The sequence below is a fragment of the Scyliorhinus torazame genome, chromosome 4 (assembly GCF_047496885.1).
Source record: "Scyliorhinus torazame isolate Kashiwa2021f chromosome 4, sScyTor2.1, whole genome shotgun sequence".
Lineage (NCBI taxonomy): Eukaryota > Metazoa > Chordata > Chondrichthyes > Carcharhiniformes > Scyliorhinidae > Scyliorhinus > Scyliorhinus torazame.
In genome coordinates, this window is record NC_092710.1 from 126,294,187 (window position 1) to 126,321,229 (window position 27,043).

Genomic DNA, 27,043 nt, shown 5'->3' on the forward strand with positions numbered 1-27,043 from the left:
GCAGAGGCTTCCTTGTGTTGGATGTAGGTTTCATGGAACAATGCATTTTGCAAATTAGTAGATTGATTTCAACTGTAACTTAGCAATAATAATCCAAGCACTATTGCATCATGTCCAAGCACTATTGCATCATGCGATAGTGTCATAAAAGGTCACAGCAGTTCAGCAGTAATCTAATGAGGAAACTATTGTGTTCAATTCTGGGACTCAGCCTGAAATGAGGGGCTGAATATTCTGGCCCTTCCATCCCCCAGCGGGATCTTCCAGTCCTGCCAATGATGACCCCCGTGGTGGGTTCACCAGCAGTGTGGCCGGGGAACAATGCAAAACATCATAGATATCAGCGGAACTTGAAGATCTCACCACCAGCCAATAGTGAACCACCTCTGCCATCGGAAATCAGGCCACGGGGAGAGGTGGAAAATCCCACCCTAAGTCTAGGCACTGGAGGTCCAGGTTAGTTCAAGGGGATCTAGTCCAGTTAGGGGCGGGGAATGTGTAAAGGGGGCGAACCAGATCTTTGGGGAAGAAGCGGGTGAGGGAGATCTGGAGACCACCCAAGTGGCCATCTTAAGGAATGTCTGACTTCAGAAGGGGGCTTCTGATGGAGGTGCCTCCTCCAGACCCACCTCTCCCCACCCAAGATGCAACTCTCTGAAGTTCATCTTTCCCCTACAAATTGAGGCTGGCCTGGGAACGGCTCTCAAGTGGCCAATGATTGGCCAATTCAGGGCCTCAATTAAAGGGTAGCAAAGGGTAGGCTTCCCGTCTGAGGCCTTGCCCACCCCAGGGTAAAATTGCTGTATGGTCGGGCAGGTGGAAACCTGGAGTGAATCTGTTCCTTTCAATTTCACTCTCCTCACCTCACCATCCCTAGTCAAAACCCTGCCAAAGAGGGGAGTGTAAAATTCTAGCCTCTGGTTCTATAACTCTTGTTGGATCTCAAATTATTGCTAGTTTAAGAGGTTCCATTGCATCTCTGCCTGCAATGCTTCACCTATGACTGTGCAAACATGTATTAATTATTTCTGTTGCGTATGTACTTTTCACTATCTCCATTCATTAAAGCTCGTTAACACTGAATCCAATCTGCAGTAAAATATTCACAGAATGCTGAAAATTCTTTCAAAATAGTAATTAGTGTAGATTTCTCTGACTGTCTTGGAGTTCTTCCAACATGTGTCTTGCTTTATTTTATTTTGTGTCTTCTCAAGTGGTTTGATAAATATGTCAACATAAACTAACCAATTGATAAAATTACAGAATGCGCCGCACTCCCTTGAATGTGGCTTAGCTTTGGACTCAATCCAACTCTGAAAGAATGGGGTTTAGAATGTTACCGTGTGGGTGTTTCAGTTGCAAGTACTTTTCCCATTGAAAAGTTAGAAGGTCAAGGCCTACCAGGGGGAATATGAGTTCATAATCAACATAAATAATTCAATGAAGGAAGAAAATGTACTGTGACCTCACTGAAATACTATACACAAAAGCAACAACAAAATATCTAACGTATTGATCATCGTGAATTAAAAATTGAATTGTGTAGAGAGAAAGAAAATCTCACAATTATGCCATGCTTTTCACGACTACCAATTGTCTCAAATCACAGCCAATGAAATACTTTTTGAAGTATAGTTACTACAGTAATGTAGGAAATACCGTTGCCAATTTGCACACAGAAAACTCTCACATACAGCATTGTGATAACAACTAGATAGTCTATTTTATGATTTTGATTGATTGATAAATATTAGTCAGGACAGCAGAACTCCCATGACTTTTCTTCTAAATAATGACGAAGGAGCTTTTACATCCACCCGCAAAGGCCGATAGGGCCTTAATGTAATGTCTCACCCCAAAAGACAACACCTCTAACAGTGCAATGATCCTCGGAGTCCTCAGTGTCAGTGTTGTCTTTTATGCTCAAGGTCTGGGATGGGCCTTGAACCTAGGACTTTATGATTCAGGGGCATGTGTCCTATCAATTGAGCCACTGCTGACATCAAAAGTGCCCTTTTGCTACAACAGCTTATCATTATATAGCACCTTTAGTGTGATAAAATATCCTAATTAAGGCACTTCATCAGAACAATATTAAATACAATTTGCTGAGGCTTTTAAATAAATATTAGGGCAGATGATCAAAAACTTGCCCAAAGAGGTAGATTTGAAGGAGCTTCAGAAAGAAGAAAAGAGGTGGAAATGGTTCAGGAGGATTTCCCTGTGGGAACTGAGGGAGGAATTAGGGTGGCACAGTGGCACTACTGTCCCACAGCACCAGGGGGGCGAGTTTGATTCCGGCCTTGTGACTGTGTGGAGTTTGGACTTTCTCCCGGTGTCTGCGGAGGTCTCCTCCGGATAATCTGGCTTCCTCCCACAGGAGTACAGCAAAAGTTTACGAGACTGACTCCTGATATTGCAGGACTGATGTATGAGGAGAGATTGAGTTGGTTAGGATTACATTCAGCGGAGTTCAGAAGAATGAGGGAAATCTCATAGAAACCTATAAGATTTGCAGCTTAGGTGGGTTGGCCATGTTAAATTGCCCTTTATTGTCTAAAGATGTGCAGGTTAGGTGGGGTTACGGGGATGGGGCAGGGGAGTGGGCTTGGTAGGGTGCTCTTTTGGAGGGTGGCTGCAGACCCGATGGACCAAATGACCTCCTTCTGCACTGTAAGGATTCTATGAATTCTATGATAATCTAATCCTTTGGGAGCTTTAATGGTAGTCAGCCTTCAAAGAATTTGTGACTTTTTGTGTAACGTCTGGCACATTAGAGTTAATGTGATACTTTATTCTACCACCAGAGCGAGCTGGGGAGCAGATCTATAAAAGGGAATGCCTCCCAGACTTCTGGGAGAGTGAAGTGGGAAAGCAGATAGTGAACAGAGGGTCTAAAGATAGTGGGCGTGATTCTCTGATCCTGAGGCTAAGCGTTGACGCCGTCGTGTTTCTCGATGGCGTCAACATGGCCTCAGGAGCAGCAATAGTGACCTCTGCAGGGGGCCAGCACGGCACTGGAGTGACCCACGCCGCTCCAGCTGACGATCCCCGGCATCAGATGGCCGCTGAGGGTCTGCGCATGCGCAGTGGGACTGGCGCGATTGCCGCGCATGCGCAGTGGCTTCCTTCTCCGTGCCGGCCCTGACGCAACATGGCATTGGGCTACTGAAGTGAAGGAAATGCCGGTGCGAAACAAAAGAGACCCACAGCCCGCGAGGTCGGCCCGCCAATCGATAGGCTCCGATTGCAGGCCAGGCTACAGCCGACCCCCCCCCCCCCACCCCCCCCGGGGTCGGACCCCCCTTCCCCTGCCCACCCCCCCCCCCACCAGGCCGCCCCCAGATGCATCCACGCCGAGGTCCTGCCGGGTAAGAGCAGGTGTGGACGGCGCCGGCGGGACTCGGCTTTTTTAGCATGGCCGCTCAGCCCATCCCCGGCCGAGAATCACCGGAGGGGCCCCGCAGAGCGGACCCCGACCGGCGCCGGCGCCAATGGCACCGATTCTCTGCTCTCCGGAGAATCAGCAGACCGTCGTCGGGGTGGTGTGGCACGATTCGCGACGATTCTCCGGCCCGGCTCCGGGGTGAGAGAATCCCACCCAGCGTGTTGGAGACAGTAGTTAGTTATAGTGTACATAGTAATTGTATTATATAGTGTTGCTAGCTTTAGAAATAGTGTTCGACCTGTATTGAATGTAGTGTAATAAAATTAACGATGTTGATTCAACATAGCTTTGTGGTTCTTTGTACACACTACAATCTTTATCCATCCTGAGTTTTACAAACACAAAGAACACCACAGAATGATGGGCAAGAGTGGGGCAATTAAATTGAGATCTGCAAGAAGCCAAAATTGAAGATATTTCAAAGGGTTATAGAAACATAGAAAATTGGAGCAGGAGACTATTCGACCCTTTGTGCCTACTCCACCATTCACCACAATCATGGTTGATGACCCAACTCAATTGCCTGATCCCGCTTTCCCCCATTACCTTGGCTCCCCTTCACCCCAAGCACTATATCTACTTCTTGAAAATATGCAATGTTTTGGTCTCAGCTACTTTCTCTGGTATCGCATTCCACAGAAATATGGCTAACTGGGCGAAAACATTTCTTCTCATCTCTGTCCTAAATGGTCTATCCTGTTTCCTCATACTGTGACGCATGATGCTCGACAGCCCTCCATCGAGAACATCCTTCTTGCATCTACTCTGTCCAATCCTGCTAGAATTTTATAGGTTTCTATGAGATTCTTCCCATTCTTCTGAACTCCACGGCATACAATCCTAACCACACGTCAGTCCTGCCATCCCAGGAATCAGTCTGGTAAACCTTCGCTGCACTCCCTCCAGAGCAAGAACATCCATCCTCAGATAAGGAGACTGAAAATGCACACAATATTCCAGGTATGGCCTCACCAAGGCCCTGTATAGTTGCATCTAGACATTCCTGATCCTGTAATCAAATCCTCTCGCTATGAAGGCTATTTGCCTTCTTTACCACCTGCTGTACCTGCATGCTTACCTTCAACGACTGGTGTACGAGGAAACCCAGGTCTCATTGCAAATTCCCCTCTCCTAATTTATGGCTATTCAGGTATTAATCTGCCTTCCCATCTTTACTACCAAAGTGCAAATTATACTGCATCGGCCATCCATTTGTCCACCACGCAACTTGCCCAAATCATACTGAAGGATCTTTGCACCCTCCTCACAGCTCACTCCCCCATGGGCTGAAGGAGATTACAGGGTTGGAATGTGGCTGTCAATGTGGAGGGGGTTATGGGGAAGTTGAATGCGGGCCAACAGTGCTGATAGTGCAGGGGTGGAAGAGGGTGTGGTGAGAAGGATTTCAGGTGCAGGATGGTGAGGGGTTAGCAGAGTGAGAGGCATTGATGATTGGGGTGGGAAATGGGTGAACAGGGCCAGGGGTGGGCAGGTGATCAGAGCCATGTATGCCAAGAGTACAGGAGGGCTGTGCTCCTGAGAAAACTTGACACCTCTTCGGAGCAGCCCTAAATAACAGTGTAGTGTTGGTGGGGAAAACAGACAAGGTGTCGGTGCTGACAGGTCCTCGTGGGACCATCAATGAGGTCTCATCCAGGGCCCAAAAAGAGTCACCTGCAAGGTTTGTATTCAAGACTAAGTCAGCTCCTCAAACTTGCAGTGCCATTGAGGCTGTCAACAATGGTGAATGTCTCAGCATTCATTGCTGATCGGACTACAAGATCCAGCCAATGGCCTTGGGCTTTCCAATATTTAGTTGGAGTAAAATTCCCCCCATCCTGAATTGGATGTTAGACAAGCAGTGTGATAAATTAGAGACAGTAACAATTACTTTTCACCAGTGTCCAAGATAAACGGGACGTATATATTTTTAAATTGATTCTGAGGAAGCGACATTACTGGAAAGACCAATATTTATCTCTCATCTCTAGTTACTGAGGAGGTAGTGGCGAGGTATCTCCTGAACTGCTGCAGTCGGTGAGATGAAGGCAATCAATCCTGTTGTACTCTGAGGAAGGGAGTTCCGAGATTTTAACGCAGTGATGAGAAAATGATGTCGGCTCTGGTTAGGATTGTGTGTGACCCGAAGGGAAATTTAGAGATCTTGGAGTTCAAATGAATTTGCTGCCCTTCTCGTTTTCGGTGGCGGAGGGTGTGGGTCTGGAAGGCCCCGCCAAAAGTATTGTTCTGTCAGTGAATAATGAGTTGGTATCTGGTGGTTGATCCTCACAATTTGTAATCGTTAATCAGCGACCTGAGTGACAAAAGGCACTGTTTAATGAAGTACACAACCAATAATACTTAACATCAAGATGAGCTATCACACAGAAAAATGCTGCTACCTTCATTTTAAATTCCAGCTGAGTGTCTTCAAATGGATTAATATGCAATCAATTTTCATTCAAAAGTGATTTGACATAATGTTGCATATATTCTACATGGAAATTTGAAATAAAATCTAAGGGATTAACAATACAAAAAGTGCTGTAATTCCCATAGTAACATAGTAAAATATCAAAGCTTTGTGGCTTCAGACAATAGGCTTTGAAATGGTGGCTTGAAGCAGACGCATGATGAAATAGAACATAGAACAGTACAGCACAGAGCAGGCCCTTCGGCCTTCGATGTTGTGCCGAGCTTTGTCCGAAACCAAGATCAAGCTATCCCACTCCCTGTCATTCTGGTGTGCTCCGTGTGCCTATTCAATAACCACTTGAAAGTTCCTAAAGTGTCCGACTCCACTATCACAGCAGGCAGTCCATTCCACACTCTAACCACACTCTGAGTAAAGAACCTACCTCAAACATCCCTCCTATATCTCCCACCCCGAACCTGATAGTTATGCCCCCTTGTAACAGCTACATCCACCCGAGGAAATAGTCTCGGAATGTCCACTCTATCTATCCCCTTCATCATCTTATAAACCTCTATTAAGTCGCCGCTCATCCTCGTTCGCTCCGTCAACCTTTCCTCATAAGACCTACCCTCCAATCCAGGCAGCATCCTGGTAAATCTCCTTTGCACCCTTTCCAATGCTTCCACATCCTTCCTATAATGAGGTGACCAGAACTGCACACAATACTCCAAATGTGGTCTCACCAGGGTCCTGTACAGTTGCAGCATAACCCCACTGCTCTTAAACTCAAGCCCCCTGTTAATAAACGCTAACATAGGCCTTCTTCACGGCTCTATCCACTTGAGTGGCAACCTTCAGAGATCTGTGTACATGGACCCCAAGATCTCTCTGTTACCCCACATTCCTCAGAACCCTGCCATTGACCCTGTAATCCGCATTCAAATTTGTCCTACCAAAATGAATTACCTCAAACTTATCAGGGTTAAACTCCATCTGCCATTTTTCGGCCCAGCTCTGCATCCTATCAATGTCCCTTTGCAGCCTACAACAGCCCTCCACCTCATCCACTACTCCACCAATCTTGGTGTCTTCAACAAATTTACTGACCTACCCTTCAGCCCCCTCCTCCAAGTCATTGTTAAAAATCACAAATAGCAGAGGACCCAGCACTGATCACTGCGGTACACCGCCAGTAACCGGTCTCCAGTCTGAAAATATCGTCATGATCAGGTGAAAAACTATTTAATGCAATAAGTCATTATTTACCCACCATTTACAATTAATCCAGCAAGTTTAACATCTCTGCTTCACTGGGATGTTGTTTTATTCTGTCAACTCCTTCACAACTGACTGAGCTTGCAATTATTTTATCTTCTAAAGATGATCAGACACAAACAAACTGCCTGGCTTGAGAATAGGTTTCAATCTGAATGGCTGGAATGTGGTGGAGGCAGGTTTAATCAAGGTGTTTAAGAGGGCATTAGATGACTAGAATGGAAACAGTGTGCAGGGGTATGGGGAAGAGACAGGGGAACTGCACTGCACCACAAAAATTAACTATAGTCATTACAAAATTAACTACACTACATTACAAAATTAACTATAGACATTACAAAATTAACTACACTACATTACAAAATTAACTATATACATTACAAAATTAACTACACTACATTACAAAATTAACTATATACATTACAAAATTAACTACACTACATTACAAAATTAACTATATACATTGCAAAATTAACTACACTACATTACAAAATTAACTATACGTTATTACAAAATTAACTACACTACATTACAAAATTAACTATACGACATTACAAAATTAACTCTCCTACATTACAAAATTTGCATTAATCCTTTTCGGTTATCGCATGATGTATTTGAGTAAGTATTTTGGAAATACATAGCAACGAAAGCAAATATCGTAGATGCTGGAAGTGTGCAATTTAAAGAGAAAATGCTTGAAATACTCAGCAGGTCTGGCAGCATCTGGGGAGAGAGAAACAATTAGTGTTTTGGTTCAAGGAACTGAAGAAAGATACATATGTAATAAGCTTTGAGCAAGTGAAGGGGGTGGGAGAAGAGTAATTACTCAAGGGAAGGTCTAGTTTGGAATCACAGAATTGATACGATGCAGAAGGAGACCATTTGGCTCATCGTGTCTGCACCGACTCTCCAAAGGAGCATCATGATTTGTTGCCATTTCCCTGGCTTTTTCCCGTACGCCTGTACATTTTTTCAATTCAAGTAATGGTCTAATGTCCTCTTGAATGACTCTGTTGAACCTGCCTCCACACACTTTCAAGCAGTGCGTCCGAGACCCAAACCACTCAATCCTGTTATGAGCGAGAACTTAACTTTTTTCGCTTCAAGAACAGTCCCAATCTATCCAATCTGTGCTCATAACTGAAGTTTCTCATCTCTGGAAACATTCCTGGAAACCTCTTCTACATTCTCGCGCCCCCCCCCCCCCCCCCACAAATTCCTAAAGTCATCAACTTTGAGGGAAGGGGTTCAGAATAGGACTGGAGCAAGAAATGTTCGACATATCCTACAAAAGGCAGGCAAAAGCTAGGACCTGTGCAGATAGCCAGGGAAACAACCTCTTCATTCGGAGGGAGAGAGATGAGTTAAACGGGAAGTTGCTCAATGAGGAAACGTGCTCGGCCAGGTGGAGGAGGCAGGTGGTGAATGGAAATTGGTCGGGCTTCCATTCAAGAAAGAAGCGGAGGGCCCACAGACCAGCCAGATGGGGGCTGGATGCGTGCAGAGGATGTCCATACCTGAGAGGAGGCAGTTAGGGCCAGGAAACTGAAATTGTTGAAAATGTCGCAGAGCATCAAAAGAGTCATGGATGTTGGTTGGGAGAGACTGAACAAGGGGAGAAAAATAGAGTCAAGATAGGATGAGATGCGTCAATAGAACATAAATAGATTGAAACAATATCCAGGATTTCCCACTCTGCCTGCGGGGTTTTCCCGCGGCGACGGCCGTTGGTGTGATCTTCCAGTCCCGCTGAAGGCTATAGTGTTTTACATGGCTCACCCGCCCACCTTCAGGGAACACGCCATATTTGGCGGGACCGGAAATTCCCGCCAGCTGGAAGGGCCAGGAAATCCCACCTGGGTCGACCAGGACAGATCTGTTATTTAATTATTGGAGATATATAGCCCTTATAATGCAAACAAATCCAAGATTTTCGTCACGATCCAATGGGAAAGGTTTTAAATGCCGTGTCGAGTGAGGATTACGGTGAGTCCATCGATGGCTGGGTAGGCGAGATCTAACCCGTATTTAACGTTAATTAGGGCCGCCTCGAGCTTCTCGTTGAAATCGGCTGTTCCGCCAGCCGATTCGCCTTGACCCTCACTTGGCAGCTCCTCACTAACTAGGGGGAGTAGCACGCAATAGACGTTCCGAATACACACCAGTTACCAACAGCCATGCCACCAGTAGAACAGCTCTATGCTTTGGGATTGTGAACCTGGCCAGGCTGATGGATGCTGTGGGGGCGAGACGGGACATCCTTTTCCCCCGCGGGGTTTGGAGGACCAACAACAGGCTGCCAATGCCCCAGGACAGCATGGCTGCAGCCGCCAGTGTGGGCAGCCTGACCTGGAGGACCGCCCTTCAATGCAGGAAGAAGCTCAATGACCTCTAATGGGCCGCATGTGTAAGTTGACACCGGCCCACTGGTACCAGTCCCGCCTGCCCCCGCCTTGACCATACCCCCAACCCCTTCCTCCAATATGGCTTCGGCTGGCATTGCAACCCCCCCCCCCCCCCCGCACCGCCGCCCTCCAGCATAGCACCGCATCTGGTCCTGGCACCACCCCTCTATGCACAAGAGCACATGCCACCAGCCACAGACACCTGCTGAAGCATCAAGCGTTCGGCTTACAGTGCTCTTTCTTCGTCCCCTCACGCGAAGTTGGCCCCCAACATATGTGAAAGGGCCCAGATGGGCAGCGGGCTGCCTGACATCCAGAGTCCTCACCCCAATGAGGAAAAGGCTCTGGTGGTTGCGGAGGCAGCCAGGGACAGATCGGTCACCGATGTCGAGGTAGGGCCTGCGCCGCAGAGGTGAGGACCCACTGCCCTCCACGCAGATGACCTGTCGCTAGTGAGTAATACATGTCAAGGAACAATGAGCCTTCCCTCGCACTGACCACACGCTCATTCCCCAACAGTATCCCCACCTGATGGGGCCGGGCAATCCGGGGTGCCCCCCCCCCCCCCCCCCCCCCCCCCCACCGCTCCACCACCCAGGAGAACACCTCAGAGGAGAGCTCCGAGGAGCACACCGTCAATGCGTCACAGCTGTCACCCCCACCCTCCACCAGCGCAGAGACCTCACTGGGCGGCAGTCGTGGACTGGCTTCTGGGGCACAATTTGGTGTGCACCACACAGATGCTGATGCATATCAGATAGAGGCAGGAGTGGGAAGTCTGGGTCCCAGGACTTAGCTGAGTCTGAGTCAAATGCCGAGCCTCTGGACCAGGCTCTCCCGGAGCTGACTCAGACTCAAGGGCGCAACAGTGAGATTCAGGAGGTGATGTCAGCAACACTCCTGCAGGTCCAAAGCCTATTGGAGGCATCCCAAAGGCTGCTACCCATTGGCTCCACAGGCGTCTCCACCTCTCCTTAAATCCCCCCCCCCCCCCGACTGCGGAGTGTCACAAGGGCAGTAGGCAGCACGGCGAGGCGAGAGCCACCGGTAATTCGGCCAAAGACATTGAGACACAGGGGGCTGGAGGGCAGCAGACTGCCTCCAGCTCAGATAGGCAGCAACAGAGCATGTGGGGCTAGGAACATTCAGGATCACTGAGTGGGCACTGATGGGTCGGGGTCACAATCGGTAGTTAGGAACAATGGGGCTTTGATTAAAGACCATTCAAACACATTGCAACTGGAACATGTGAGGCCTCTGCCACATTATTCTACACAGCTGGCCAGGTTGCACCACCATCCCCTGTTGCTGTCTACCTCCCACTGCTCCCCCTACCGCCAACCCCCCCTCCCCAAATGCTTACGCTCACCACCTGTTTGCAGGGTGATTCCCCTTACCATGCCCCAGACTTTGTGTGTTTGACTGGTGGCTGCTGCCACTATGGTTTTGCCGCCTCCAGGGTTTGGGCAAAGTGTCCAGGCCTCACAGTTAGATTGGAATGCGGTGCAGTAATCATTATCTTTTTTTTAAAATAATTTTTATTAAAGGTTTTCATAAAATATCAATAACAAAATGAGAAAGAAAAAAGAACCCAACAGGGTTAAGTACAAAACACAATCTAAAAAAGCAAGCCCCCAAACCCCTCCCCCCCTGTACATAAATAATAAATTAACATTAACACCCCGACTTAGCACAACAGGTGTATACACCCCCTCAGACCCTCCAGTGTAAATAACATAAACAAAAATAAAGTAAACCCCCCCCCCCCCCCCCCACCCCCCGAGCTGCTGCGGCCATTGACCAATGTCTATCGTTCTGCCAGAAAGTCTACGAACAGTTGCCACTGTCTAAAGAACCCTTGTACCGACCCTCTCGAGGCGAATTTCACCCTCTCCAATATAATAAACCCTGCCATATCGCTGATCCAGGATTCCACGCTTGGGGGCCTCGCATCTTTCCACTGACGGAGAACCCTTCGCCGGGCTACCAGGGACGCAAAGGCCAGAGTTCCAGTCTCTTTCACCTCCTGCACTCCTGGCACCTCTGCCACCCCAGATATTGCGAGCCCCCAACCCAGTTTGACCCTGGGTCCTACCACCCTCGACACCGTCCTCGTTGCGCCCTTCCAAAATTCCTCCAGCGCTGGGTATGCCCAGAACATATGGGTGTGATTCGCTGGGCTCCCTGAGCACCTAACACACCTGTCCTCACCCCCAAAGAACCGGCTCATCCTTGTCCCAGTCATGTGTGCCCTGTGCAGCACCTTAAACTGTATGAGGCTGAGCCTCACGCACGAAGAGGAATGATTCACCCTCCCTAGGGCATCTGCCCACGCCCCCTCTTCGATCTGCTCTCTCCCAACTCCTCCTCCCACTTACCTTTCAACTCCACCACCGAGGCCTCCTCCTCCTCCTGCATCACCTGGTAAGTTTCCGAAATCTTCCCAACCCCCCCGAGAGCACCCTGTCCTGTACTGTGTGTGACAGTAGCCGCGGGAATTCCACCACCTGCCGTCTGGCAAACGCCCTTACCTGTAAGTACCTGAAGGTGTTCCCCGGGGGGAGCCCGTAGTTCTCCTCCAGCTCACCCAAGCTCGCGAACTTCCCGTCCACAAACAGGTCCCCCAACTTTCGTATCCCTGCCCTGTGCCACCCCGAAAACCCTCCACCTGTTCTTCCTGGGGCGAACCGGTGGCTCCCCCGTAATGGGGTCAACTTCCCCCTTATGCCGCCTCCACTGCCCCCAAATTATGAGGGCCGCCACCACCACCGGGCTCGTGGTATACATCCTTGGAGGGAGCGGCAGTGGCGCCGTTGCCAGCGCCCCCAGACTCATACCCACACAGGACGCCGTCTCCAGCCTCTTCCATGCAGCCCCCTCCCCCTCCATCGGCCACTTGCGCACCATCGTCTCATTGGCGGCCCAGTAGTACCCACAGAGGTTGGGCAGCGCCAGCCCCCCCTATCTCTACTCCGCTCCAGGAACACCCTTCTCACCCTCAGAGTCCCTCGCGCCCACAAACCTCATTATACTCCTGTTAACCCGCCTGAAAAAAGCCTTCGGGATAAACCCGGGGAGGCACTTGGACAGGAACAAAAACCTTGAGAGCACCATCATTTTGATTGACTGCACCCTACCCGCCAAGGACAGCGGCAACGCATCCTACCTCTTGAACTCCTCCTCCATTTGCTCCACCAGCCTTGTAAAGTTAAGCCTATGCAGGGCCCCCCAGCTCCTGGCCACCTGGACCCCCAAATATCTGAAGCTCCTCTCCGCCCTTTTTAGTGGGAGCTCGCCAATCCCCCTCTCCTGGTCCTCTAACTGGTCTACGAACAGCTCGCTCTTCCCCATATTGAGCTTGTACCCCAAAAAGTCCCCGAATTCCCTCAGGATCCTCATTACCTCTGGCATTCCTCCCATCGGGCCCGCCACATACAGCAGCAGGTCGTCTGCATAAAGCGACACCCTATGCTCCTCCCCACCCCGCACCAACCCCCTCCAGTTCCTCGACTCTCTCAGTGCCATAGCCAGGGGTTCAATCGCCAGTGCAAAGAGCAGGGGGGACCCCTGTCTCGTCCCTCGGTGCAACCGAAAGTACTCGGACCTCCTCCTATTTGTGGCCACACTCGCCATCGGGACCTCATACAACAGCCTAACCCACCTGACAAACCCCTCCCCAAACCCAAACCTCTTCAGCACCTCCCACAGGTACCCCCACTCTACCACATCGAAGGCTTTCTCAGCGTCCATCGGCACCACTATCTCCGCCTCTCCCTCCCTCGCCGGCATCATGATAACGTTGAAAAGCCTCCGTACATTCGCGTTCAACTGTCTCCCCTTCACAAACCCCGTCTGGTCTTCATGGATGATCTGCGGCACACAATCCTCAATCCTCATGGCTAAGACCTTCGCCAGCACCTTGGCATCTACATTTAGCAAGGAAATCGGTCTGTAAGACCCACATTGCAGGGGATCCTTGTCCCGCTCCAGGATCAAGGATATCAGTGCCCGGGACATCGTTGGGGGTAAAGCCCCCCCTCCCTTGCCTCATTAAAGGTCCTAACTAACAGCAGGCCCAACAGGTCCATATATTTTTTATAGAACTCGACCGGGAAACCGTCCGGCCCTGGTGCCTTCCCCGCCTGCATGCTTCCTATCCCTTTGATCAGCTCCTCCAGCCCAATCGGGGTCCCCAGTCCCGCCACCAGTCCCTCTACCACCTTTGGAAACCTCAATTGGTCCAGGAAACGGCCCATCCCTCCCTTTTCCCGTGGGGACTCGGATCGGTACAATTCCTCGTAGAAGTCCCTGAAGACCCCATTGATGCCATCCCCACTCCGCACCACATTCCCTCCCCTGTCCTTAACTCCCCTGATCTCCCTAGCTGCGTCCCGCTTCCGAAGCTGATGCGCCAGCATCCGGTTTGCCTTTTCCCCATACTCGTAGACCGCCCCCTGGGCCTTCCTCCACTGCACCTCCGGCTTCCTGGTGGTCACCAGGTCGAATTCGGCCTGGAGGCTGCGCCTCTTCCTCAACAATCCTTCCTCAGGCTCTTCCACATACCTCCTGTCTACCCTCACCATCTCCCCCACCAGCCTCTCCCTCTCCCCCCGCTCCCTCCGCTCCTTGTGGGCCCTAATGGAGATCAGCTCTCCCCTCACCACCAACTTCAGTGCCTCCTATACCATCCCCACTCGGACCTCCCCATTGCCGTTGGTCTCCAAGTACCTCTCTATACTTCCTCGGACCCGCTTGCTCACCTCCTCCCCCATCTCCAAGTCCACCCAATGCGGGGCTTGGTACGAAATGGCTATTGCCGAATAGAACAAACAAAGAACAAAGAAATGTACAGCACAGGAACAGGCCCTTCGGCCCTCCAAGCCCGTGCCGACCATGCTGCCCGACTAAACTACAATCTTCTACACTTCCTGGGTCCGTATCCCTCTATTCCCATCCTATTCATGTATTTGTCAAGATGCCCCTTAAATGTCACTATCGTCCCTGCTTCCACCACCTCCTCCGGTAGCGAGTTACAGGCACCCACTACCCTCTGCGTAAAAAACTTGCCTCATACATCTACTCTAAACCTTGCCCCTCTCATCTTAAACCTATGCCCCCTAGTAATCGACCCCTCTACCCTGGGGAAAAGCCTCTGACTATCCACCCTGTCTATGCCCCTCATAATTTTGTATACCTCCATCAGGTCTCCCCTCAACCTCCTTCGTTCCAGTGAGAACAAACCGAGTTTATTCAACCGCTCCTCATAGCTAATGCCCTCCATACCAGGCAACATTCTGGTAAATCTCTTCTGCACCCTCTCTAAAGCCTCCACATCCTTCTGGTAGTGTGGCGACCAGAATTGAATACTATACTCCAAGTGTGGCCTAACTCAGATTCTATACAGCTGCAACATGACTTGCCAATTCTTATACTCAATGCCCCGGCCAATGAAGGCAAGCATGCCGTATGCCTTCTTGACTGCCTTCTCTACCTGTGTTGCCCCTTTCAATGACCTGTGGACCTGTACTACTAGATCTCTTTGACTTTCAATACTCTTGAGGGTTCTACCATTCACTGTATATTCCCGACCTGCATTAGACCTTCCAAAATGCATTACCTCACATTTGTGTGGATTAAACTCCATCTGCCATCTCTCCACCCAAGTCTCCAAACAATCTAAATCCTGCTGTATCCTCTGACAGTCCTCATCGCTATCCGCAATTCCACCAACCTTTGTGTCGTCTGCAAACTTACTAATCAGCCCAGTTACATTTTCCTCCAAATCATTTATATATACTACAAAGAGCAAAGGTCCCAGCACTGAGCCCTGTGGAACACCACTGGTCACAGCCCTCCAATTAGAAAAGCATCCTTCCATTGCTACTCTCTGCCTTCTATGACCTAGCCAGTTCTGTATCCATCTTGTCAGCTCACCCCTGATCTCGTGTGACTTCACCTTTTGTACTAGTCTACCATGAGGGACCTTGTCAAAGGCCTTACTGAAGTCCATATAGACAACATCCACTGCCCTACCTGCATCAATCATCTTAGTGACCTCCTCGAAAAACTCTATCAAGTTAGTGAGACACGACCTCCCCTTCACAAAACCGTGCTGCCTCTCACTAATACGTCCATTTGCTTCCAAATGGGAGTAGATCCTGTCTCGAAGAATTCTCTCCAGTAATTTCCCTACCACTGAAGTAAGGCTCACCGGCCTGTAGTTCCCGGGATTATCCTTGCTACCCTTCTTAAACAGAGGAACAACATTGGCTATTCTCCAGTCCTCCGGGACATCCCCTGAAGACCGTGAGGATCCAAAGATTTCTGTCAAGGCCTCAGCAATTTCCTCTCCAGCCTCCTTCAGTATTCTGGGGTAGATCCCATCAGGCCCTGGGGACTTATCTATCTTAATATATTTTAAGACACCCAACACCTCGTCTTTTTGGATCTCAATGTGACCCAGGCTATCTGCAAACCCTTCTCCAGACTCAACATCTACCAATTTCTTCTCTTTGGTGAATACTGATGCAAAGTATTCATTTAGTACCTCGCCCATTTCCTCTGGCTCCACACATAGATTCCCTTGCCTATCCTTCAGTGGGCCAACCCTTTCCCTGGCTACCCTCTTGCTTTTTATGTACGTGTAAAAAGCCTTGGGATTTTCCTTAACCATATTTGGCAATGACTTTTCGTGACCCCTTATAGCCCTCCTGACTCCTTGCTTAAGTTCCTTCCTACTTTCCTTATATTCCACGCAGGCTTCGTCTGTTCCCAGCCTTTTAGCCCTGACAAATGCCTCCTTTTTCTTTTTGACGAGGCCTACAATATCTCTCATTAATCAAGGTTCCCGAAAATTGCCGTATTTATCCTTCTTCCTCACAGGAACATGCCGGTCCTGAATTCCTTTAAACTGCCACTTGAAAGCCTCCCACATGTCAGATGTCGATTTGCCGTCAAACATCCGCCCCCAATCTATGTTCTTCAGTTCCCGCCTAATATTGTTATAATTAGCCTTCCCCCAATTTATCACATTCATCCTAGGGCCACTCTTATCCTTGTCCACCAGTACTTTAAAACTTACTGAATTGTGGTCACTGTTACCGAAATGCTCCCCTACTGAACCATCTACCACCTGGCCGGGCTCATTCCCCAATACCAGGTCCAGTACCGCCCCTTCCCTAGTTGGACTGTCTACATATTGTTTTAAGAAGCCCTCCTGGATGCTCCTTACAAACTCCGCTCCGTCTAAGCCCCTGGCACTAAGTGAGTCCCAGTCAATATTGGGGAAGTTGAAGTCTCCCATCACCACAGCCCTGTTGTTTTTACTCTTTTCCAAAATCTGTCTACCTATCTGCTCCTCTATCTCCCGCTGGCTGTTGGGAGGCCTGTAGTAAACCCCCAACATTGTGACTGCACTCTTCTTATTCCTGATCTCTACCCATATAGCCTCACTGCCCTCTGAGGTGTCCTCCCGCAGTACAGCTGTGATATTCTCCCGAACCAGTAGCGCAACTCCGCCTCCCCTTTTACATCCCCCTCTATCCCGCCTGAAACATCTAAATCCTGGAACGTTTAGCTGCCAATCCTGCCCTTCCCTCAACCAGGTCTCTGTAATGGCAACAACATCATAGTTCCAAGTACTAATCCAAGCTCTAAGTTCAGCTGCCTTACCTGTAATACTTCTTGCATTAAAACATATGCACTTCAGGCCACCAGACCCGCTGTGTTCAGCAACTTCTCCCTGTCTGCTCTGCCTCAGAGCCACACTGTCCCTATTCCCTAGTTCTCCCTCAATGCTCTCACCTTCTGACCTATTGCTCCCGTGCCCACCCCCCTGCCATACTAGTTTAAACCCTCCCGTGTGACACTAGCAAACCTCGCGGCCAGGATATTTATGCCTCTCCGGTTTAGATGCAACCCGTCCTTCTTATACAGGTCACACCTGCCCCGGAAGAGCTCCCAGTGGTCCAGATAACGGAAACCCTCCCTCCCACACCAGCTGTTTAGCCACGTGTTTAGCTGCTCTATCTTCCTATTTCTAGCCTCACTGGCACGTGGCACAGGGAGTAATCCCGAGATTACAACCCTCGAGGTCCTGTCTTTTAACTTTCTGCCTAGCTCCCTGAACTCCTGCTGCAGGACCTCATGCCCCTTCCTGCCTATGTCGTTAGTACCAATATGTACAACGACCTCTGCCTGTTTGCCCTCCCCCTTCAGGATGCCCTCTACCAGTTCGGAGACATCCTGGACCCTGGCACCAGGGAGGCAACATACCATCCTGGAGTCTCTTTCACGTCAACAGAAGCGCCTATCTGTGCCCCTGACTATAGAGTCCCCTATTACTATTACTCTTCTGCACTTTGACCCTCCCTTCTGGACATCATAGCCAGCCGTGGTGCCACTGCTCTGGCTGCTGCTGTTTTCCCCTGATAGGCTATCCCCCCCGACAGTATCCAAAGGGGTATACCTGTTCGAGAAGGGGACAACCACAGGGGATTCCTGCACTGACTGCCTGCCCTTCTGGGGGTCACCCATTTCTCTGCCTGCACCTTGGGTGTGACCACATTTACATAACTGCGATCTATGATGCTTTCCGCCACCTGCATGCTCCTAAGTGCATCCAATTGCTGCTCCAACCGAACCATGCGGTCTGTGAGGAGCTCCAGTTAGGTGCACTTTCTGCAGATGAAGCCATCCGAGACGCTGGAAGCCTCCCGGACCTGCCACATCTCACAGTCAGAGCACTGCACCCCTCTAACTGACATTGCGTCAATTAATTAAAATTTAAATTATATTTTTTTATTTTAAAAAAATATATACTTTTTTAAATTTCAAAGTTACTGTTAACTATCTGTTTCCTAGCACTAGATTTCTAATAGAAATGCGAAAGCTAAATATAGTACTCTCCGATCTCTGGCTTAGATATCCCTCTAAATTATAATTAAGTAATTATGTTTAATTAGTTACCAATGCTTAATTTTTTTAATTTAGTGTAGATTCCCAACCAGCCACTCAGGCCACAGCTTTTCTGTGATGTCACTTCAGTTTCCCCCCGACACACACAATTTGAAAAAGGTATAAAAGTAAAAATGAGTAAAAATCACTTACTTACCTTCTTACCCTCTGAGTCTTAGATGTTCTCAGGTTCTCTCCCTGACAGAGACTGCTCCTCCTCCTCCGAACGGCTCCCGAAACTAGGCCGCGATCTTTTAAAATCTCCGCTCCGACTCGCAGCTCCCGCGCTGTTTTCAAAGTCCCGGCTCACTCAGCTCCCGCGCTGTTTTCAAAGTCCCGGCTCACTCAGCTCCCGCGCTGTTTTCAAAGTCCTCGTTATCCTCTACTCTCGCTATCAGCGCCCTACTCAAAATGAAAAAGTCGATTCGAGAATAAGCCTTATGGACATGTAGAAGAATGAAAATTCCCTTGCCCCTGGCCTTGCAAATCTCCAAGGGTCCACCCCTCCCATTTGGGCCATAAATCCCCTCAGCACTCTAGCCACCGCCGTCTTCCTACCCGTCCTAGACCTGGAGCGATCCAGTGTCGGATCCAACACCGTGTTAAAGTCTCCCCCCATTATCAGGCCCCCCACTTCCAAGTCTGGGATCCGACCCAACATACGCCGCATAAAACTCGCATCGTCCCAGTTCGGGGCATACACATTGATCAGTACCACCCTCTCTCCCTGCAACTTACCACTTACCATTATGTGCCTACCGCCATTATCTACCACAATGCTCGACGCCTCGAATGACACCTTCTTTCCCACCAAGATCGCCACCCCTCGATTTTTGGGATCCAGCCCCGAGTGAAACATCTGACCTACCCACCCTTTCCTCAGTCTTACCTGGGCAGTAATCATTATCTGCGGCATGGAAGGTGTACCCATGGGAATGCGCTCGGGTGCTGTGTAATGCAATAATCACCCTGACCCCTGATGAGACAGGTCCCCCACCCGAGCATTGGAGCAGCAGCTCCAGTGCCCCCGGCCTGAATGCTCGGTTCTGAGGATGGCTACCCATCTCCTCAGATGCCTTGTGCTAGGTTCTCGTTTCAAAATAGATGTCCTAATCAAGGGCAGCACGGTGGTGCAATGGTTAGCATTGCTGTCTCACGGCGCCGAGGTCCCAGGTTCGATCCCGGCTCTGGGTCACTGTGGAGTTGCCACATTCTCCTCGTGTTTGCATGGGTTTCACCCCCACAACCCAAAGATGTGCAGGTTAGGTGGGTTGGCCACGCGAAATTGCTTAATTGGAAAAAATGAATTGCGTACTCTAAATTTAAAAAAGGTGTACTAATCGGTGCTGGCGTGATGTCCCGCTGGGGGGCCGGTTAGATCCCAGGAGGCTGTTAGATAGGGCGGGCGTCTCATTAATGAGATGGAGATTGGTCTTAATTGCTTTCTTGCCCTGTCTAGGTGGGATCCTAAATCCGCCAACTGGTTGGATCGCAAACCGTTTGGCACCAGGCGATGCCCTCGATTTTGGCCTCTCATGCAATCTAACCGGCTCACCCCAATCCGCCCCGGGTGTGGCGAGGCCACTAAATCACGCCCATCATTTCAGTTTTAGCGATATAGTGAGCCACATATTCCCACAAGTAAAAATATTTTAACCGTGGATTTTGCAGTGATTTCATTGCACAATTCTCATGACCCATTACCAGAAAGGGAGGGGCCAGGTGATTATTTCAATAATTCAGTGAGTGTGTGTGTTAGACATAGTAATCTAGTGGAATGTGAATATTTAGTAGCCCCAAGGAAATTTTAGCTGCAGATTTTTTTATTATTCATTTACTGGATGTGAGCATCACTGACTCGTGCAGTATTTGTTGCTCATCCCTAGTCGCCCTTCAGAAGGTGGTGGCGAACTGCCTTGTTGGACCACTGTAGTCCTGAGATGCAGGTACACCCATTGTGCTGTTAGGGAGGTCCCAGATTTTAACCCAGCGGCAGTGAAGAAACATATTCCCAAGTCAGGTTGGTGAGTGACTTGGAGGGGAAACTCCAGGGTGTGTTGTTCCCAGGTATCTGCTGCTCTTGTCCTTCTCGATGGTAGTGGTCATGCGTTTTGAAGTTGCTTCTGAAGGAACATTGTGAAATTCCTGCAGTGCATCTTGTCGATGGTACATACGGCTGGCACTGTTCGTGGATGGTGAAGGGATTGAATGTTTGTGGATGGGGTAACAAACAATCACTTGTCATGGATGATATGCTTCTTGAGTATTGTTGGAGCTGCACTTATCTGGGCAAATGGAAAGTATTCCATTACACGCCTGACTTGTGTCTTGTAGGTGGCATATGGGCTTTGGGGCGGTCAGAAGGTGAACTGCTCGCCACAGGATTCCTAGCCTTTGCCCTATCCTGGTAGCAACAGTAATTATATGCCTAGTCCAGTTCAATTTCTGGTCAATGGTAGTTCCCAGGATTTTCCCATGGTGCAACTGCCCTGACCTCACGGTGTGACTGCCATGACCTCAGGGTGCGACTGCCATGACCTCACGGTGCGACTGCCATGACCTCACGGTGTGGCAGCACTGACCTCACGGTAAGTCTGCCTTGACCTTACGGTGTGACAGCACTGACCTCACGGTAAGCCTGCTCTGACCTCACGGTGTGACAGAAATGACCTCACGGTGTGAGTGCCCTGACCTCATGGAGTGACCACACTGACCTCATGGTGCGCCTGCCCTGACCTCACGGTGCGACGGCCCTGACCTCACGGTGCGACAGCCCTGATCACACGGTGCGACTGCCCTGACCTCACGGTATGACATCACTGACCTCATGGTCTGACTGCCCTGACCTCACGGTGTGACTGCCCTGACCTCACGGTATGACATCACTGACCTCATGGTCTGACTGCCCTGACCTCACGGTGTGACTGCCCTGACCTCACAGTAGAACTGCCCTGACCTCACGGTGTGACTGCCCTGACCTCACAGTAGAACTGCCATGACCTCACGGTGCGACTGCCCTGACCTCATGGTGTGACTGCCCTGACCTCACAGTGTGACAGCCCTGACCTCACGGTGTGACTGCCCTGACCTCACAGTAGAACTGCCCTGACCTCACGGTGTGACTGCCCTGACCTCACAGTAGAACTGCCCTGACCTCACGGAGTGACAGCACTGACCTCACTGTGCAACAGCACTGACCTCACGGTGTGACTGCCCTGACCTCACGGTGTGACTGCCCTGACCTCACTGTGCGACTGCCCTGACCTCACGGTGTGACAGCACTGACCACACGGTGTGACTGCCCTGACCTCACGGTCTGACGGCCCTGAACTCACGGTGTGACAGCACTGACCACACGGTATGACTGCCCTGACCTCACGGTGTGACAGCAATGACCTCATGGCGTGACTGCTCTGACCTCAATGTGCTACGCCCTGACCTCACGGTGCGACTGCCATGATCTCACGGTGTGACAGACCTGACCTCACGTGACAACTGCCCTGACCTCACACTATGACAGCACTGACCTCAAGGTGCGACTGCCCTGACCTCACGTTGCGACTGCCCTGACCTCACGGTGTGACAGACCTGACCTCACGGTGCGACAGCACTGACCTCATCGTGTGACAGCACTGATCTGATGGTGTGACAGCACTGACCTCACGGTGTGACTGCCCTGACCTCACGCTGCAATGGCCATGACCTCACGGTAAGCCTGCCCTGACGTCACGGTGTGTCAGCACTGACCTCACTGTGTGACAGCACTGACCTCACGTTGCGACTGCCCTGACCTCACGGTGTGACTGCCCTGACCTCACGGTGTGACAGCACTGACCTCACAGTAAGCCTGCCTTGACCTTATGGTGTGACAGAAATGACCTCACGGTGTGAGTGCCCTGACCTCATGGAGTGACCACACTGACCTCATGGTGCGACTGCCCTGACCACACTGTGCGACTGCCCTTACCTCACTGTGCGACTGCCACGACCTCACGGTGTGACTGCCCTGACCTCACGGTGTGACAGCACTGACCTCACTGTGTGACTGCCCTGACCTCACGGGATGACAGCACTGACCTCACTGTGTGACTGACCTGACCTCACGGTGCGACTGCTTTGACCTCACTGTGCGACTGCCCTGACCTCACGGTGCGTCTGCCCTGACCTCACGGTGTGACTGCCCTGACTTCACGGTGTGACTGCCCTGACCTCACGGTGTGACTGCCCTGACCTCACGGTGTGACTGCCCTGACCTCACTGTGTGACAGCACTGACCTCACGGTGTGACTGCCCTGACCTCACGGTGTGACTGCCCTGACCTCACGGGATGACAGCACTGACCTCACTGTGTGACTGCACTGACCTCACGGTGCGACTGCTTTGACCTCACTGTGCGACTGCCACGAACCCACGGTGTGACTGACCTGACCTCACTGTGCGACTGCCCTGACCTCACGGTGTGACTGCCCTGACCTCACGGTGTGACTGCCCTGACCTCACAGTAGAACTGCCCTGACCTCACGGTGTGACTGCCCTGACCTCACAGTAGAACTGCCCTGACCTCACGGTGTGACTGCCCTGACCTCACAGTAGAACTGCCATGACCTCACGGTGCGACTGCCCTGACCTCACGGTGTGACTGCCCTGACCTCACAGTGTGACAGCCCTGACCTCACGGTGTGACTGCCCTGACCTCACAGTAGAACTGCCCTGACCTCACGGTGTGACTGCCCTGACCTCACAGTAGAACTGCCATGACCTCACGGTGCGACTGCCCTGACCTCACGGTGTGACTGCCCTGACCTCACAGTGCGACAGCCCTGACCTCACGGTGTGACTGCCCTGACCTCACAGTAGAACTGCCCTGACCTCACAGTGTGACAGCCCTGATCTCACGGTGTGACTGCCCTGACCTCACAGTAGAACTGCCCTGACCTCACGGAGTGACAGCACTGACCTCACTGTGCAACAGCACTGACCTCACGGTGTGACTGCCCTGACCTCACGGTGTGACTGCAATGACCTCACTGTGCGACTGCCCTGACCTCACGGTGTGAATGCCCTGACCTCACAGTAGAACTGCCATGACCTCACGGTGTAACTGCACTGACCTCAGAGTGCCACTGCCCTGACCTCACAGGATGACAGCACTGACCTCATGGTGTGACAGTACTTACCTCACGGTGCGACTGCCCTGACCTCACGGAGTGACAGCACTGACCTCACGGTGTGACTGCCCTGAACTCACGGTGCGACTGCCCTGACCTCACGGTGCGACTGTCCTGAACTCACGGTGCGACTGCCCTGAACTCACGGTGTGACAGCACTGACCTCACGGTGTGACAGCCCTGACCTCATGGTGCAACTGCCCTGACCTCACGGTGTGACTGCCCTGCCCTCACGGTGTGACAGCACTGACCTCACTGTGTGACTGACCTGACCTCACGGTGCGACTGCTTTGACCTCACTGTGCGACTGCCCTGACCTCACGGTGCGTCTGCCCTGACCTCACGGTGTGACTGCCCTGACTTCACGGTGTGACTGCCCTGACCTCACGGTGTGACTGCCCTGACCTCACGGTGTGACTGCCCTGACCTCACTGTGTGACAGCACTGACCTCACGGTGTGACTGCCCTGACCTCACGGTGTGACTGCCCTGACCTCACGGGATGACAGCACTGACCTCACTGTGTGACTGCACTGACCTCACGGTGCGACTGCTTTGACCTCACTGTGCGACTGCCACGAACCCACGGTGTGACTGACCTGACCTCACTGTGCGACTGCCCTGACCTCACGGTGTGACTGCCCTGACCTCACGGTGTGACTGCCCTGACCTCACAGTAGAACTGCCCTGACCTCACGGTGTGACTGCCCTGACCTCACAGTAGAACTGCCCTGACCTCACGGTGTGACTGCCCTGACCTCACAGTAGAACTGCCATGACCTCACGGTGCGACTGCCCTGACCTCACGGTGTGACTGCCCTGACCTCACAGTGTGACAGCCCTGACCTCACGGTGTGACTGCCCTGACCTCACAGTAGAACTGCCCTGACCTCACGGTGTGACTGCCCTGACCTCACAGTAGAACTGCCATGACCTCACGGTGCGACTGCCCTGACCTCACGGTGTGACTGCCCTGACCTCACAGTGCGACAGCCCTGACCTCACGGTGTGACTGCCCTGACCTCACAGTAGAACTGCCCTGACCTCACAGTGTGACAGCCCTGATCTCACGGTGTGACTGCCCTGACCTCACAGTAGAACTGCCCTGACCTCACGGAGTGACAGCACTGACCTCACTGTGCAACAGCACTGACCTCACGGTGTGACTGCCCTGACCTCACGGTGTGACTGCAATGACCTCACTGTGCGACTGCCCTGACCTCACGGTGTGAATGCCCTGACCTCACAGTAGAACTGCCATGACCTCACGGTGTAACTGCACTGACCTCAGAGTGCCACTGCCCTGACCTCACAGGATGACAGCACTGACCTCATGGTGTGACAGTACTTACCTCACGGTGCGACTGCCCTGACCTCACGGAGTGACAGCACTGACCTCACGGTGTGACTGCCCTGAACTCACGGTGCGACTGCCCTGACCTCACGGTGCGACTGTCCTGAACTCACGGTGCGACTGCCCTGAACTCACGGTGTGACAGCACTGACCTCACGGTGTGACAGCCCTGACCTCATGGTGCAACTGCCCTGACCTCACGGTGTGACTGCCCTGCCCTCACGGTGTGACAGCACTGACCTCACGGTGCGGCTGCCCTGACCTCACGGTGCGGCTGCCCTGACCTCACTGTGTGACTGCCCTGACCTCACGGTGTGACTGCCCTGACCTCACGGTGCGACTGCCCTGGCCTCATGGTGTGACTGCCCTGACCTCACGGTGTGATTGCTCTGACCTCACGGTGCGACAGCACTGACCTAACGGTGTGACTGCCCTGACCTCACGTTAAGCCTGCCCTGACCTCGCGGTGTGACTGCCCTGACCTCATGGAGTGACCACACTGACCTCGCGGTGTGACTGCCCTGACCTCATGGAGTGACCACACTGACCTCACGGTGCGACTGACCTGACCTCACGGTGCGACAGAACTGACCTCACGGAGTGACAGCACTGACCTCACGGTGTGACTGCCCTGACCTCACGGTGCGACTGCCCTGACCTCACGGTGTGACTGCCCTGACCTCACGGTGTGACAGCACTGACCTCACGGTGTGAGTGCCCTGACCTCATGGTGCAACTCCCCTGACCTCACGGTGTGACAGCACTGACCTCACGGTAAGCCTGCCTTGACCTCACGGTGTGACAGCACTGACCTCACGGTAAGCCTGCTCTGACCTCACGGTGTGACAGAAATGACCTCACGTTGTGAGTGCCCTGACCTCATGGAGTGACCACACTGACCTCATGGTGCGATTGCCCTGACCTCACGGTGTGACAGCACTGACCTCACGGTGCGACTGCCACGACCTCACGGTGTTACTGCCCTGACCTCACAGTGCGACTGCTTTGACGTCACTGTGCGACTGCCCTGAACTCATGGTGTGACTGCCCTGACCTCACGGTGCGACTGCCCTGACCACGCGGTGTGACTGCCCTGACCTCACGGTGCGACTGCCCTGGCCTCACGGTGCGACAGCACTGACCTCATGGTGTGACAGCATTGACCACACGGTGTGACTGCCCTGACCTCACGGTGCGACTGCTTTGACGTCACTGTGCGACTGCCCTGACCACGCGGTGTGACTGCCCTGACCTCACGGTGCGACTGCCCTGACCTCACGGTGCGACTGCCCTGACCTCACGGTGTGACAGCACTGACCTCACGGTGTGAGTGCCCTGACCTCATGGTGCAACTGCCCTGACCTCATGGTGTGACAGCACTGACCTCACGGTAAGCCTGCCTTGACATCACGGTGTGACAGCACTGACCTCACGGTAAGCCTGCTCTGACCTCACGGTGTGACAGAAATGACCTCACGTTGTGAGTGCCCTGCCCTCATGGAGTGACCACACTGACCTCATGGTGCGACTGCCCTGACCTCACGGTGTGACAGCACTGACCTCACGGTGCGACTGCCACGACCTCACGGTGCGACTGCCCTGACCTCACGGTGCGACTGCCCTGGCCTCAGGTTGCGACAGCACTGACCTCATGGTGTGACAGCATTGACCACACGGTGTGACTGTCCTGACCTCACGGTGTGACAGCACTGACCTCACGGTGTGACTGCCCTGACCTCACGGTGTGACAGCATTGACCACACGGTGTGACTGCCCTGACATCACGGTGTGACTGCCCTGGCCTCACGGTGTGACAGCATTGACCACACGGTGTGACTGCCCTGACATCATGGTGTGACTGCCCTGACCTCACGGTGCGACAGCACTGACCTCATGGTGTGACTGCCCTGGCCTCACGGTGCGACAGCACTGACCTCACGGTGTGACTGCCTTGACCTCATGAAGTGACCACACTGACCTCACGGTGTGACTGCCCTGACCTCATGGAGTGACCACACTG

General features: G+C 51.8%; 2 long non-coding RNA genes across 2 annotated transcripts in view; one reads left to right on the forward strand and one right to left on the reverse strand.

The window, feature by feature from the left end:
• Nucleotides 1-240: 240 nt before the first annotated feature.
• The window catches only part of LOC140411635 (uncharacterized), a 171,976-nt gene continuing 145,173 nt past the window's right edge, over nt 241-27,043 (forward strand). The window contains exon 1 of the long non-coding RNA XR_011940911.1: nt 241-456. This is a non-coding gene — a long non-coding RNA (uncharacterized lncRNA). The remainder of the gene's footprint in view (nt 457-27,043) is intronic.
• On the reverse strand, nt 5,340-5,953 carry LOC140411634 (uncharacterized). Its single transcript, XR_011940910.1, has 2 exons — nt 5,851-5,953; nt 5,340-5,762 (listed from the first exon to the last, which is right to left on the reverse strand). It is a non-coding gene; the product is annotated as an uncharacterized lncRNA (long non-coding RNA).